This window comes from Acipenser ruthenus, chromosome 2 (genome assembly GCF_902713425.1).
Source record: "Acipenser ruthenus chromosome 2, fAciRut3.2 maternal haplotype, whole genome shotgun sequence".
NCBI classification, from domain to species: domain Eukaryota; kingdom Metazoa; phylum Chordata; class Actinopteri; order Acipenseriformes; family Acipenseridae; genus Acipenser; species Acipenser ruthenus.
Window position 1 is genome coordinate 52,560,770 of NC_081190.1, and position 17,500 is coordinate 52,578,269.

Below are 17,500 nucleotides of genomic sequence, written 5' to 3' on the forward strand. Positions count from 1 at the left end.
TCAATAACTATTTTTTTAGCGAGAATTCAATTCTTTCTAAACAAAATGAAGGTTTAATGCTTGTTCTACAATGTATGTATACACTTAAAAAAAGGACACATCTGCTCTTTCCAATTCTGGAAGACCTGGGGTCCTAACTACATCATGGCTGGACTTTACTATCTTTTGAACACCGTATTTAAAGACGCAAGAAATTGGCAGAAAAAACAAGGTTCTCGCTGGTCTTGTGCTGGTTCAGTTCTTTAGGTGGCAAAAACATCCATTAAACCTCTCTGCCATTTCTTTGTCACTCAGCAGCTGCTATCATCTTTCAAACACAGTTGCTTGTGCTTGTGAAGCAGTCTGAAAGAAAGCCTGAAACTCAGCAAAAACACACAACCGCACACAGGAGGTCACACGAAAGGGGCATAACTCAGTAGTGTTCAGTACTTCAGTCCACTCTGACCTAAGATGTACCCGGGTCCATGTTTTCCAGTTCTTCACAGGGGGAACTACAACGCAAAGCAAGCCAACATTCTGATGATTGCACCTCACACAACGTATTAGCTGCATGATTAAAGGAAATTATAATAATCTGTGGTAGGGCTGCCCACATCCGACTGACAAACGCGCGTCCCAGGGACACAGACAACTGCAAACCTGAGTCCTGACAAACCGTGCATGCATAAAGGACGCGGGTACCTGTGTCCGACAGCCTTGCTTCATGCAGCTTTCACTCTACATTAATGCAGAAATCCTGTGGGAATCTCATTACTTTCATGTTGCACGTATTGTAAAATAAACAATGAATTCAAATGACAAAAATCTCTCTCTTAATTTGTCTCCAAAGTGTGAAGTACATGAGGCACTGTATATTCGCATGGGAAAACACATTTAGAAAGGGTGACTGCTTAAAGATGGTTCAAAGTCCTAATTAAGTTGTGAGTTTCTGTGTAATATTTAGAAAGAATTCCTCTGAGATTCACCAGTAAGTGACTGTAAAAAACCACAGACTTCTGAAGGTCACCTCCAGAGTTTATTTTCTAAACAGTATTTCTATAAAAAGGACAAACTAAAATCAGAAATTTGCAAGATTCTAATTTTGCAGTTTTCTATAAAATATTGATAGTGTTTATTCACTGTATTTACAAGCATGGTAGGTGGTGTAACTTTTGAGCAATGAGAAACCAATGTGACCTTGGTTAAGGAACTTGTGTCTTGGCAATACATCAGCATACAGTAAAGTGCTCCAAGTAATGACCATTTCTCTTTAGGTTACTGTATTAATTTAAGAGCCTACCGATGACCACCTTTGTGCTCGTTTGTCAAATAGACATTGAACATTCCCTTTGTCCTCAGTTGGCTGTTAACTCAATATTATTTTTAATATTGTTTTTACCTAGTTATGTTATTCATAAAGTTTGGAGTGTGTTGCATATAGTGTTGTATTCAGACCCACGGTCCATTCATGTGGCTGTAGAATTACATATTTTTTTCTAATGCTGTAATTGTACAATACTTTTAAAAAGGTTTATGCAACTACACGGTTTGAGGGACCACTCCCTCCTCCCCCCTGCATGCCACACAAACCTAACACATCGCTCAACACAAATTCTACAGTACCTTTAAATTGAATTTAAAGATACTGCAACTGTACTTTTACTGATGTCATATATTATATATATATATATATATAAACACAACAACAACAACAACAACAACTAGTTGTCATGCCGTCAAAACTATAAATACCTCCAATGTTTTGATTCAAACACATGCTCCCTTGAGAAAGATATGTACAACATATCGAAACGTTGGGCAGCTGGCTCTTCGAGATCTATCTATCTATCTATCTATCTATCTATCTATACACACACACACACCCCCCTGGTCAAAAGTTTTAGAACACCCCCATTTTTCCAGTTTTTATTGAAATTTAAGCAGTTCAAGTCCAGTGAATAACCTGAAATGGTACAAAGGTAAGCAGTAAACTGCCAGAGGTTAAAAAAAAAGTTTAGGTTACCAAAAACTGAAAAATAATGTACATTTCAGAGTTATACAAAAAGGCCTTTTTCAGGGAACAAGTAATGGGTTAACAACTTGCAGTGGTTCTGCAACACTGGAAGTAAATTAAGCCTTGAAAGTTGATGCTAACAATTCCTACAGGTGTCCCAACTTTTGTTGATTACTTACAAACCCTCTGTCTGCATAAAAGCAGTGTTGGAACAGACTGTGTTACTACACCCTCTTAAGCATTATTTGGACAGTATTGTACTGCAGGAAGTAGTATATTGCTCTCATAATGGCGAGAAAAAGGCAATTAACAAAGGAAGACAGACAGACCATTATAACCCTTAAAAGTGTAGGTCTTTCCTTTAGAGAAATTGCAAAGAAAGCCAAGGTGTCAGTGAGTACAGTTTCCTACACCATCAAAAGGCACTTGGAAACTGGAGGAAACTCTGACAGGAAGAGGTCTGGCAGACCCAAAGCCACAACAGAATCAGAAGACAAGTTTCTGAGAGTCAACAGCTTGCGTGATAGGCGGCTCACAGGACAACAGCTTCAAGCACAGCTTAACACTGGTCGAAGTAAGCAAGTCTCAGTTTCAACTGTGAAGAGAAGACTTCGAGCTGCAGGTTTGACAGGTCGAGTGGCAGTAAGAAAGCCATTGCTAAGATGGCAAAATAAGAAAAAGAGGCTTGCCTGGGCCATGAAGCACCGCCAGTGGACTACTGAAGACTGGAAGAAGGTCTTATGGACCAATGAATCAAAATTTGAAATCTTCGGTTCATCACGCAGGGTTTTTGTACGCCGTCGAGTAGGCGAAAGGATGGTTCCTCGGTGTGTGACACCATCTGACAAACATGGAGGAGGAAGCGTGATGGTCTGGGGCTCTTTTGCTGGATCCAGAGTCGGCGACTTGCACAGAGTGAGTGGCACCCTGAACCAAAACTGCTACCACAGCATTTTGCAGCGCCATGCAATACCCTCTGGTGTACGCCTAGTTGGTCAGGGGTTCATCCTACAGCAAGATAATGACCCAAAACATACCTCCAGGCTATGTCAGAACTACCTTAGAAGAAAAGAACAAGACGGTAGGCTTCAAATTATGGAATGGCCAGCACAGTCTCCAGACTTAAACCCCATCGAGCTGGTTTGGGATGGACTGGACAGAAGGGTGAAAGCAAAGCAACCTACCTACAAGTGCAACACATTTGTGGGAACTTCTGCAACAGTGTTGGGAAGAACTTTCCGAACAATATTTGATTTCCATTGTAGAAAGAAAGCCACGAGTGTGTTCGGCTGTTATATCTGCAAAAGGTGGCTACTTTGAGTCAAAAATTTAGATTAAATTTTGTTAAACAAAACGATTCCATGATTTCTTTTTTATCTCCAATTGTTTATTTGTTCTATGCTTTAATTTCAGAGTATATTGAGACATTAAATAGCGTAAATTTCAATAAAAACTGGAAAAATGGAGGTGTTCTAAAACTTTTGACCGGTAGTGTGTGTGTGTGTGTATATATATATATAAAGTAACACGGCCAGCACTCACGGTCATTCGTTGCCCCTTTTAAAGCAGAGCCAACACATAGAAATTGATTTTTATGCGCCGACACACCATTTCTTTAATACACAAAAATGAAATTAAACAAAACAAAATCCTAACTCCGTGTTGGAGTACTGACTACATAGGCAGGTTCCTGACTAGCTTGCAGGATGACTAAGCTGTTGACCTGTCATCACAACAAAACAAACCACACAGGTTTAACAGCACTTACTTTTTATATGACTGCTTGGAAACAGAGCACACCTTCTGCTTCCTACTATTCAGCAGCCCTGAGCAGACTGACTGTTTTCTTTAAATACCCTGCACCTGGCTCTAATTTACAATATTAGCCAGGCGCAGGTGATTATTAAATACAACAATTAACAAATGTAATTAAACAATAAACAAACAATTAAACAGATACGTTTCTGTCAGGGAGGATTTTAACCCCCTTTGTTCATTTGCAAATCGTTATCAAATCTATTATATAACACTATTAATGTTGAAAAATATCAAAGTAAAAATAGGTTTGTGGAAGGGTGGTGGGCAATTCACTGACACAGAGAAGACAGAACTTTACTTGTAAAGCCGCTCAGGCGCACTGATTTATTTTTACCCGCAGAGGGCGCTGAGGTCCGTGGTCTGAATACTGATAACAGTAAACAGGACCACAGTTTTAGAAATACTGGTATACAGTCCAGTGCACATACAAGTGGTCAAAAATAATAATGAAAACAAAAGGCAAAAGAAAAAGGGAAAATAAAACACAGTAATAAAACTACAAAATTAAGGCTCTGCACTCGGCAGCGTTACCCCGACCGTCGCTATCCGCATGGCCCGGGTCTCCGTCCTATGCTCACCCGTTCCCTCAACCTGCTCCTACTGTTTGGGGTTCTGCCCAAGTTTTTCCCCACTCCTAAAAATTCCTTTTCTTTTTCTTTTTAATTAATTTGTGGTTGTGCTCATTATTCTCTGGCCGTGCTCGGTCCAGCAGCAGAGCTTCTGCCAGCTGGCTCGTTTCGTCTTAGAGGGGCAGGCTGAGGGAAAAACAGAGCATTATCTTACAGGGTCAGCAATCCCCCAAGGCCCGCCTCTCAGAGAGCGGGAAAGCCAACACATGCTCTTCCCCATGTCTCCGTGTCACTGCCATGACTGACAGGCGGATCTAAGAGGCTGCTGCCCCCTTCCTGCAGTACCACGCATGCGCCAGACAGTCAGCACAGATCTCCCGTTATAAGGTTGAAGGCCTTATTTTACCCGAATGAATTAAATACAAAACAAACTGTTATACAGGGTCGTGGGTTCAATCCCAGGTGGTGGACACTGCTGCTGTACCCTTGAGCAAGGTACTTTACCTAGGTTGCTCCAGTAAAAACCCAACTGTATAAATGGGTAATTGTATGTAAAAATAATGTGATATCTTGCAAGTCGTCCTGCATAAGGGCGTCTGCTAAGAAATTAATAATAATAATAATAATAAATCGAACCCTGACGTTGACATCGATTATCGTGCAAATTCTAATGACTATTAAATTGATCATTAGAGTTAAAATGCTTAAAAAAAAAACACACACACACACACACACACAACACTTCTCACAGTAACATTTTAAAGGAACAATAAATCCTCTTTTTATAGAGCATGGTACAGAAAAAACTCATTCAAACAAATCCCGATGTTTTAAAGGACACGTTTGATAAATACACTGGCATTTAAATACAGCACTCTCCAATTTTCATATTCCTGCCGTCACTAACCTTTGTCTTGTTATGTGTAAAATCTGACAAATTTCCAGTGTAAACATAACGGTAAATTAAGGAATTTACTGTTGGTTACAATTTATGGATTACGTGGCCCAGCTTCTGCCAGCAAAAGCAGCAGTCCCTTCCAGTGTGCCGCGGCTGCAGAGATGCAGTTCACTTTTTGCTGTCATATTTAAATCAAAACTTTATATGACTTTGCATAGCCACTTAGATTTGCATTATCTTCAGTGAATACAACTATATCGTAATTTTTCCAAACAGTACATTAGAGGTAGACTACCCTTTCCTCCACACTTGAATATGTATCTCTATCACAAATGTATGTGGATTTATTATTAATTGACTTAATGCCCACAACGCAACCAAGATATGTAGAATATATCTGTCATACATGTATAGGCCCAATCAATCTACATACCACGTCGCAACCAAAAATGTGTCACATACTGGAGTGCACAGAGAAGTGTTTCACCCACGTGGATTCACTTACACTTACAGCACATTACTAATGCCCCACCTATTTCACGGCTGTGAAAAACGTGATACGGATCGTGAAATTCATTCTTCACCGTGAAAACTGTCTATTTTGTGTACTTTTACCCTGCATTTAAATCCAATTAAATTATGTGTATCGGTCCAGGTTCCTGATGTGATCTTGTTTCAATTTCAAAAAGAAAACTGGACAGGATTCATTGATTGACACTTAACAGCAGCCAATAACCACTCTGGGCTCTCCTCACTGATTGGTAGATATGGGCATCTGGGGCGGGTTTAGTATCCTAGAAGATCTCAACTGATATTGTTAGGCATGTGAACATTTTGCGAGTGTCCAAAATGAATTAAAAAAATCTACAAAACTACTGCAGCGGATCGTGTACAATCATTTTGCATTCTACTGGTTACAAACTATTTTGTACAACCTGCAACGTTTCATTGGATCACATACGTCGAGCTATGATCCAGCGGCATTAAGACTCGGACAGCAATCAAAACAAAAATGGTTGCAGATAGTGCATTGCTTCAAAACAAAGGTTAAAAAAAATGTTTTTATTAGTTTCGCTCAAGACAGAGAGCTACAGTTGGGACCGATTTAAAACAAAATATGTATAAAATACATTAACAAAGCAGGTTACTCTTGATCTCTGCATCATCATCCTGTATTTGTTCACAGATGCATACTCAGTAACTGTTAGAAGCAACAACACATATTACATTCTTGACAGTAAGTTAACATACACAAGACACGTTTTTAATTTCATGGAATATTCAACTTCATTAAAATAATCAATTTGTTATTATGGGGTCCCAATCGATAAATAATTCAATTATTATCGTTATAAGCCTAATCGCTATGCAGGTAAAAATAGCACTTTCAGCACACCAAAAGAAAATGTTTCCCCTTTCAACTGCAATTTTTGGATTTTGTGTGAATACCCTTTGTTCCCAAAAAAATGTGGTATTTGCAGCTGTTGCAACAAATGTTCCAAAAATAATAAAAAAAATGGATGAAATGGATTTGTGACTTGCAGATGTAGCACGATTCTACTCAAGCACAAGTCCTTTGGGTTAATTTCATTTCAAACACATTATGTAAGAGGGAGTTGACAACAAAGTGCACAGTACATGCTGGGTGTCCTGCACTTCAACTGGAAACGCACATTACAAAGCAGCAATGCTAACGAGACAACCCTCACTGAGTCTTAGCTTTGTGTATTTTACAGGAGGCTCCAAATTTTCATTTTCTCAAAACAAATAATTCAGAAAGGAAAAATGATTCAAATAAAGTTACCAAACCAGAATTGAAAGACTTGAACCAAGCAGTCCTGAATTGTTTCTTATTCATTTTAAAATCAGTGTGTTGGATAAAAAGCTTGTCATTGATATTTCTAGATTTTAAAAGCCTGAAGTCACCATTTTTCTTCAAAATACTGTTAACTTGCCCAGGTTTCCTATTACTGTATAGTACAATATGTTATTGTTTGGCAATTTTGTATGCTGTACAAAGTCCATTACACTGCTGTTACATTGCTGACAAAATATGGTAACGACCATCACAGACTGCATATTTACAATACAAAACTAATTTTAAGAATAGCTTTATTTAAAATTCTTTGTGCCAGAAGCACAGGCTACGGAGATCACCGGTTTTCATTACAACAAAGGCTTCTACACACTGGATGCAATGCCACAAGCGAATGAGTCGCTTCAGTGTCAGCCGTCGCACTAGGGAACTGACCAATGAGGAACAGCTTCCCTTGCGTGCCTTCAGTAAACAATGGCAGAAGAAAAGAATTCTTGCAGTATCAAAATACCCGGAGCTGTACAATAAAAGGACACAATTACAAAGACATGGCAAAAAGGGAGAACATCTGGCAATCAGTCCATTTCCAGGGAACTGGATATAGCTGGTGTGTATGATTCATTTACCTTTACTAAAAAAGTATTTTGAAAAGCTATTGTGTATTCTACATTTATTAGCTGTATAACAGAACTATCAAACGTGTGATTTTTTCCTGCTGATTATACAAATCAGAGGAGAGTCACCTATAACATACATATATTTTATCTTAGAAAGTTACTTAATCTTTTGCCAGGGATTGTATGTATCTACACAAAGTGTATTAATATACAACAGAAACATTGGGTAAGAATATATAGTTTAATATTCAATATAAAAAAAGTGAGTAATTTTAATATAGCTAGTGAAACGCGGCACACCCTAGGGTAAGTGACAGCGAAACACTACAAGGCACTTGGTCTGTAGGCTGCTGTACTACAAACGGAATAGTAACACTAGTTAAACATACTCTAAACACAAATACGGGTACATTGTTAATAAAAGAAGGTCAAAGACATACCATTAGCCAGGTGAAGCCTATCCAATACACTGGAGTCTATTCCATGCATTTAGTTCCTCAGCGTTGACAACATTTGTTCCGCTATCTGTAGTGATGCAGATTTGCTGCTCTTCGCTCAGGCCCCAGACAGAGCATCTCGCAGACCGTGTGCGATTGCTTCACCAGTGTGGCCGTCAGGAAAGTACGATGCTTGCAAGCACTTGCTGCATAAATTCCAATCAGGGTCAATGTAGTGTACAGTTAGGCTAATGTACAGCTAATGGGTCGGCTTGACCACAGGTCAGTGGCACTTGCAAAAAAATGTATGCAGGGTTAACTCTTCAGCTACTTGCTCATCGTACCATGCTAGCAAAGCCGTTTCTGAAAAATACTTACGACTTAGGAGTTGGTATTTGGGTAGTTGACGTGGCGTGTTGTTTTTGCTTTCCATGGAGCAAAAAACAATTATAACTTCATTTTATTTTGATTAAAACTGTGTCATATAGTAAAAGGCTTTGTATTTAATCTAAACTATATGAAAAGTTGCAAAATGCACAACAATTTTGGGGGAAATTTTGAACTAAACATGATCAATGTCCACTGGTGTGACTTACAAAGGGACGCAAAATTGAAAAACATTTGATAATTAAGAATAATTAGTAAAAGTCCACTCTCAAATTCCTGGCATGTCAACACAGAAGTGTATTTATAAGAATGATATTCCTCAAGTCTATACATGAGATTTTTTATGTCCACAAAGAGAACGTCCCACGGTGTGACACCATAATGTGATTTTAAAACGTGCATTTACTTGGACACCAATGCGGAAAAGAGGGTCCTTCCTCAATCAGGAAGTATAGACGACATCACTGGAGCACATGGTGTTTTTTTTTTTTTTTATCATAAATGTATCAAAATATTGCACTTTTCTAGCACTGCCCTTTGTGTCCATCGGTTACATCCTTTGGTGTGACACCTTTTAAATGAGAATGCAAAAAAAATATATACCTTTTTAATCATGGCCAGACATCATGAGAAGTCCATTGGTTTGACAGATATGGCCACTGGTGTGACACCATTTTCATGTCACTCCAGAGGACACAGCTGTCACACCAGTGGACATGTTCTCATAATAAACCAGTATAAATGGTGTTTTACAGAGTTATTTGCACCAATTGAATATCATGTTGAACATTTTAAGTGATGTGGGGTACATTTTATGCAAACGAATTATTTTTCAATCATCTGAAACAACTTGTAATCTTGTGAACTATGTTTTACTAATGTATTCTTATTGTATTCTGTTGATGATTGAATGCTTTTTGTCAGTCTGAGGTTGAGGCAGAATAATGACAAGTAAAGAGAGGACAAGAAGATACAGTGGTTGCTTATACAGCGCACGGCTCCCGCTGCTATGCAACCATCTCAAACTCATTGCATCACGATGAGAGTGCGGTTTGGGCGCACATCAAACCAGTGAGGAGCTGAAGCGGAGGAGTTGAAGTAGAAACATGGGGGAGAAATGGACACCTTGGTGATGGACCTGTGACACAGTATCGGAACAAAGTGCTTTCTCCTCAGCAGTGTTCCCTACACATGGGGGTTCATGCGAGTGACATGGAACTTCTCAGAGAGGTCACATGGAAAGGGTGCCCCAGATGGAGTGGCGGGTTCAGTGAAGAGGATGGCGGACATGCACGTTCTTGGTGGAAATGACCTGCAAACTCAGAGGGAGCTGTATGAGTTTTTGGTCAATAAAAATCCAGAAAACATCATTCAAATGGATTGAAGAGGAAGACATCAACATCATGGATGAAATGCTTCCCCCAGTTGTTCATCCAGTCATCCAGGGATACTCAACACTCACCAGGTGCTGTATTACACAGAGATGCAAGTTGTTTTTGCACTTACCCACAGATGTACTCCTGTCACAAACCAGTCAAGCTGGCATTTTGCAATGCCTCCCACACTCTGCATCCCCAACCCCAGGCAAAGGCTGATGATCCATGTGAGGATGAGGAGGAGCAGGAGAAATGCACAGACGGAAAATTTGTGATAGTGAAATATGATGACAAACCCTATGTCGGACAAATCACTCAAATTCATGGAGGGGAGATCGAGGTGAACTGCATGGTGCAAAGTGGCGACAGAAATGCATTCACCTGGCCGCAGAAACTCCACTGTATTTATTAGACCCACGAGAGGATCATCATCATTTCTGAGCCAGAGCCCACCAACCGTGCTGACAAGCATACAAAATATGACTGGTTGCTTTTTAACCAGATTTAAAAGCACAGATGACATGCAAACTAGTTTGCAAAGACCTAAAGTGAAGTCACAATGAAAGGGATGAATTCAAGTTTTTAGCTTTAGTTTCTATGAAATGTCACCATTGCTTTGTTGCTTAGTTATGTTCATTTTTAAACAAACATTAGCAAATCATTCCTTGTTATGCCTGTTAAACCTAAAGTTTCATAGAGTTAGCACATTTCTCAAGCTTGTGTTAAACACATTTCAAGTTGTTTTGTTGAATTGTTACATTTAAAAGATTGTATGGTGTTCACACACTTGAAAGTTTCATAAAATATATTTTTGAAAGGGAAAAATCTCACTGCTTCTTGTTTCTTCCTTTGGTGTGACATGGTGTCCTTTGGAGTGACGCTTATAAATGAGAGGACAAAAAAGGTTGAGTCTAAAAGAAAAATATGAAAATAACTGTAGAGTATGTGGCAGGTAATGTCATTATAACACACAAGTAAATTCATGGATTTTTAACAACGTGCAGAAAAATTGCAGCAAATCTTACTCAATTTAGTGGGAGACACCCGGGTTTCACCATTATAACAGCAAATTCTGTCTCATTTCACTTGATAATCAAAAGATAGTCAATGATCTAGAAACAGGAGTAGTCAAGGATGAAGAAACAATTTTGTTATCAAAATGAGATTATTTGAAATGTTACATATACATATTTTATGATGTCACACCACAGGACAAATTCAAGGCACAGATGCATTAAAAGGTGCATAAAAAAATTGGACTGCAATATAAAATCCAAGGTTACGACATTTGTTTGAGAACTTCAGACTCAATGTAATGCAACTATATGATTTTCATCAATGAGAATTTTTTTTTTTTTTTCAATTTCCGGACATGACTTTTTGTCAACTACCCAGTTGACAAAACGAGTTAAGCTTTTTGACCTTGTTGTTTTTGCTTTTAGTTTTTTAAAACTGCATTTATGTATCAAATTATGATTAAAATCAGACATCCCTATCAAGTACGAAATGTAACCATCTCAGGACATTGTACTGCCAGCTGACATATTAAAATAGGTTTGAAATTTGTCAAAAATCAGGTCAATTTTTTTCCTACTCCCTCTATGCTAAATCTGCAGTCTTTCTGCCCCGAGTCAATATTCTTGCTGCATTCAGTTTGAACACCAGAAATCTGCTTACCGCCCACGCCACGTCCAGTGTGAATGAGCCTTAAGGCATCTGTCACCAATATGTTGATGATGGGTGATGAATAACCTTACATTTAGCATCACTCACAGGGGATACTTGTGTCATCAACAGAAGAAACTGTTTATCTTTCTTTGCTTGTTCTGTTTTCCCCATGAGAGAACATTACATGAACCATCTGTCGATGGTACTTCATATACTGTAGGGTGGTCTGTTTTAGTATTATTTACATTTCAGTGCATGTGCTGTGGCAGATACTACAAGCACCTGCTCATGTCTCGAGGCATCATGCATTTGGGTTCCAAGAACGCTCTGCTGCACAGAAGTGTTCTGTATGAATGAATAGCACTTTATTTTTAGCACCCAACATATACTGTATATCTAAGACACTAAACTAATTATGCAGCAAGAACAGTCTTTCCACAGAGATGTGTTAAAGATCATTACAGGATTGGACATACTGTTGAATCAGATGATGCTAGATTAGAAGTGTGGTTTCAAAATGTTACTTTGATTTGTTTCAGAAAGAAACCTTCAGAACCCATCTGTACTACATAGTAAAAAAGATAATACATTACTCTGCGATTAGTTAATTAAATAAATTAACAATAAATATAGGTTGGGTTGCAGTGTCCATTTATAATTTCAACCCCACAACTGAATAAATGTTATTTTCCTTAAAGAAAAAGAAAAAAAAAAGATTTGGGCTCCAACTTCCTTCAAAAGAGCCTTGAGGTTTCAACAGGTTACAGCATGTGGAACGTACTCCCCTACTTTTCATGTCATTGCAACTCATGAATTGAACAAGGTCACAATTTAAAACAAACAAATAAATAAATAAATAAATAAATAAATAAATAAATAAATAAAAACACACGTACGCAACGCCAAGACAAAGCCATCTAAGATGCAGTTAAATGTCCCGGTATGCCACCCATCTTTATTATAGATTGCAGGGCTCCATAAAAACCTTTTGCCTTAAGAGCTAATAGCTGGGTGCCAAATTCAATTGTTGGGTATCACTTTAAGAATGCTAAAACCCTTAGGGCTGTATTCTGATCACAGCGCAAATGCGAGTGCAAGCGTGAATGGCGATTGCCCCCGACTGTGGCACATAAATGGAGCAAAAGCGATTCTGATGAGTGCAATGGAGTCCCAAAATTGTTCTTAAGATCCGCTGAAACAAGATTTATTTTGTGGTGCAATCAGGAACTTTAACAATTGAACACACTATAAAAAGCAAAGCAGTCTTAAGTAACAACTGTGCGTGTTTGGCACAAAAAAAGGAAATGAAAGAAAGAGTCACTGCAGAGCTACAACTACAGTACAACAAAAAAAAATCCATAATTAAAAAAAAAAATCAGATTTAAATCAAATAAATCCAATTTCTCCGATTTAAAAAAAACAAAACAAACAAACAAACACCCTCACCACATAAAAAATAAATTGCCAACCCTGCCACAAACCAAAAGGCACAATGGCAAAAACAAAAACAGACAAGTGAACAAGTATCGTGCTGGTTTTGACCCAGCAAGCACAACCGTTTTTTTTTTTTTTAATTTAGTATTTATTATTATTTTCTCCCAATTTGGAATGGCTAATTAATTTTAGGCTTAGCTCACCACTACCACCCCTGCGCTGACTCGGGAGCGGCGAAGACGAACACATGCTGTCCTCCGAAGCGTGTGCCGTCAGCCAACCGCTTTTTTCACACTGCGGACTCACCATGCAGCCACCCAAGAGCTACAGTGTCGGAGGACAACGCAGTTCTCGGGCAGCTTACAGGCAAGCCCGCAGGCGCTCAGCCAGACTACAGGGTTCGCTGGTGCGCGGTGAGCCGAGGACACCCTGGTCGACCTAAACCCGCTGTTCTGTATCACTTGCTTCACTTGACCATTTGAGTTTAAAGCTATTTAAAGGTCTACTCCTGTGGTACTCAACTCTGGCCCTCGAGATCCAATCCAGTTCAGGTTTTTACTCCATGTAGGTTCTAATGTGGTTAATGGAAGCTGCCAAGAAGCAATTAACTAATTTAGGACCTGGTTGGAATAAAGACCTGGGGCTGAGTGCACCAAGCAGGTGTAAATTAAGTCGTCGCAACTGCTTACGGCATCGTTACTACTTCCAACTTAAGCCTGGCTTAAAAGTAAATTCCACGCCAAGTGCACCAAAGCAAAATCATCCCAGACGTAGTATCGACCGTGTTTTGCGACCGAGGCGCAGCAGAGAAGGGAAATAGCCATAGTTTCACATGTTGGCCTTCGCATTCTATAAGCAAAAATGTCAAGAAAAAACAAACAAAAAAAAAAAACCCCAACAACTTTACAGATCACAGAATATGCACACTGCTGTCTCTATATAAAGAGAACAATTAAATTCTTAATTCTAAGCTTAACACGACAGTAATATTTAGTCAGACTCAGAAGGCGGCAGCATTCCTTTGGTTCATATATTGAAGGTCAATCTGTATTTCATCTAGAAGACGAAGGAGGTTCTGTCTTGGTAATCGATAGCGCTGATGGAGCACAAGATCAAACATATCCAATGGATTAAGTCTGTGCCATATGATTCTTTCTCAACGCATGCACAGCGGTACTGTAAATCAGGCGTTATAAACATTTTTTTGAAACTGTACCCTTTCTGTCGGGAGGTTTCAGCTAAAGTACCCTTTACAATTTTCGCTCACTGAATGGTACCAAAGTTGCAATAAAAGGCAGCATAACCTAGTTTAAACATTTCTTTTTTCTCCAGTTTATTTAATGTATAATTTTACATAACAGTCTGAGACTGACAAATTGCTGAGATAGAAAACCAAACAGTAGGCTTCATTCTTAAAACTTAATTACATGTCTTTGGATGCAAAGAATTAAAAGGTAGTATTTAGGAATCTCTGGAAAGACTCCTATTCATTTTCTATTGGGAAAAGTCATTATAAATAATACTAAATAGTCTGCACTGTAAATGTTTATCACGTTACTATTTACTTCCCACCTCAGCATAATTATGTGTGCTGTTTAAAATGATTACAGTATCAAAAAACCTTAACCTCAAGATAAAACTATAATTACTAACTAAAAATGATCCAAAGGGACACTGTATAACTTTGTCACATTGCGCTTTCTGACTTTTGTATTTTCCTCGTTTTTTCTATTGCAAGTAAGAAATGAATCAAACATCGAATACATATTCAACCAAACGCTATTCGGCTACTGTTAATAAAATGCAGTCACAATAATAAACAAAAACCGTCAAAGTGATTATTGTGATGACTATTTATTTGTTTACCAGTGCATTTATACTTCTAAACAATGCAGAAACAGACCAATTGCCAGACACCTGCTTCACTTATATATCAGAGTGGAAATCCACTCAATCGGAATTGCGCATGTGTACAGGTGGAAAATGTAGACGTGATAGATTCTGTGTTTTTTTGTTTTTTGTTTTCATTAGCAGTTAACTTTGAGCTGCTAAACAACGATGAAATAAGTAAACATCGTGGTTTGACGGTGTAACTACGGTTAAACGGTTAACCGATAGAAATGAAATAGTTTAAACAGATTTTTTATAACACGATATTTACATCCCTACTTTTAATCTTAAAAGAAAATGTGAGTGTCAAAAAGCAATGTTGCGAAGTGTTAAATTAGGCAGCCTGTTTCTTTTCCTATACGTTAGACCAAGAAAAGCATTGGGGTCCTCAGAGTACATCATGTTACAATATATATTTATTCTCTTAAGCACTGTCACTAGAAAACAAACAACACAACAAAAGCTTAAAATCGAACGTAGCTGATGTCTGCGTTACCTTTACAATTGCACAATTAAATCAGAATATTGCATGGCGAAGTCTAGTCTAGTTACTGTAGAATGAGTTTTGAATAACCACGTGTATCTGCAAAGATCACAGTTACACTGACTTGGCTGGATTTATTAATGTTATGTACAGGTATTTATTTGTTTTACATTTGACCCATTAAACACAAGTGATTGTTATAAAGAAAATAAAAAATGTGTTGTGGAAAAGAAAACAGAATATTAAAGAACGAATGGGACTGCTGGAAATACTACCCATATACTATTGAAAAATTAAGAAAGAAAAGTAAGTATATCTGTTTATTCTACTAAGATCAATACTGAATATAACTAGGCCTGTTAAGAAGGCGACATTTGACCTTCGAAGGTTCGGAACACATTACCGAAGGAAGGTTCGAACCTTCGATGGTACTCATTTGCATCATTTACTGACATCACCATGACTACTAGTTTATATTTGATTTAATATCCTATTTTACAGGTAATGCATAAAAATGGAGTAAAACAAATACTCACATGTAGTTTAAAAATATGTTACATAGAACAGTAAATCATGCTTGTAAAGTGACCCTGGAGATTGGTTGTGCCTTCATGATACAGTTTGCATTCAACTTTTTTTTGGTCATCTGGGCATTTAACAAAAAAATCCCAAACAGCAGAGGGGTTTCGAGACATTTCTTTCAATACAGCTTACGCTATACAATGCTTTGCTGTCGAGACGGCGAATGGAGAAATTAAGGTTCTGCCTCTGGATAACACGAGCTGGAGCGGAAGGGGGAGGGGGGGGGGGGGGGGGCAACGGTGCTCAGTTTTCCAAATTAAAATTATTATTGCTAGTGTTACATACTTACACTACCATACTCAATACAATACACCCTGCTCTAATGCACGGCAGCGGCGCCATATAGAGTTCCTATGTATAATGATCTGGTAGTGGATTTTAATACAACAACAACAAAGCATGAAGCTAAGGTCATGAAGAGCAAGGCAATGTTGCCTTTGTTGGGCGTGAAGATTCAGGGGCACCAAGGCAGTTCTAGGGTGCAAAAAGGCAAAACATAAATCCAACCCAAGGGCACCAAGGCGATTTCACACTCATTCATAAAACAGCAAAAAAGAAAGACAGCGCCAATTATGTTGATGAAATTGTAATTCAAAACAAACACAAATCAATGTTTTCTGTGCGATTCACACACTAATTGCTACAAAAATAAAATATAGGTCACTTTTCCATTGTAAAAATAAAATGGTATACAAAAATCAAATTTAAAAGCAAACTTTTATAATGAAAAATTACAAAAGGGTAAAAGGGTAATATTCAGGTATTTTTTACTAAACTCAGTCACACACCACTGACTAATAACATAGATTAGACTACAGCCTTAGTGATACAACAGCACAAATAAGCGATGTCAGTGAAGGGAAAGTTAAACAAAAGACAGATTTTTTAGGCAAACTGGCTTTAGATTTACCCATGGCTGGAGTTTAATGATGACAGTGGTCAAATTATTTGTTCCATCTGCAGTGTTTGTGCAACTGTAGTTTGCTAACCACTGTTACAAAACCTGTATAAAAAACACGGCTTTGAGAAAAAGAAAAAAAAAACTCAAAATAGAAACTTCGTCAGGCAATGGAGAGTGCTCTGCATCACAATGATGAACAGTGAGAGACATTATAAACAGTTGCCCCGCGTTTTATCACTCCCCCTTTATGATGCCACCCTTGCATACCGCCAGCTATTCTCTCTGAACAGATATCACCCATATAAACAGTGCTATTTTTACCCGTTATATTGCCACCTTGCTGTCCGCCAGCCTCCAACTTCCCGAGCCAAGCAAACATAAATATAATTTCCTTTATTGTAGCGCTAGCGAAATAATCATGACCAAATTATAGCAAAGTTATTCAGTTAACCTTTGACACGCTTCCTAATTCGTTGTTAACTGAACGTTCATAGCAAAGTCAAACACTACCGCTCCCAAAGCAAAACAGAAAGTACAAAATGGCGAGTCAACCCTACATTTAACACCAGAGAAAAAGATAAAATAACAAAAAATTTGCAAATGTTTGACAAAGTGGGGCATAACTATTAA

The 17,500-nt window shown here is 38.2% G+C and overlaps 1 protein-coding gene across 11 annotated transcripts in view; it reads right to left on the reverse strand.

The window, feature by feature from the left end:
- Positions 1 to 17,500, reverse strand: part of LOC117409569 (alpha-adducin-like) — a 93,252-nt gene that overhangs the window by 66,680 nt on the left and 9,072 nt on the right. The gene's annotated exons all lie outside the window — the stretch shown is intronic.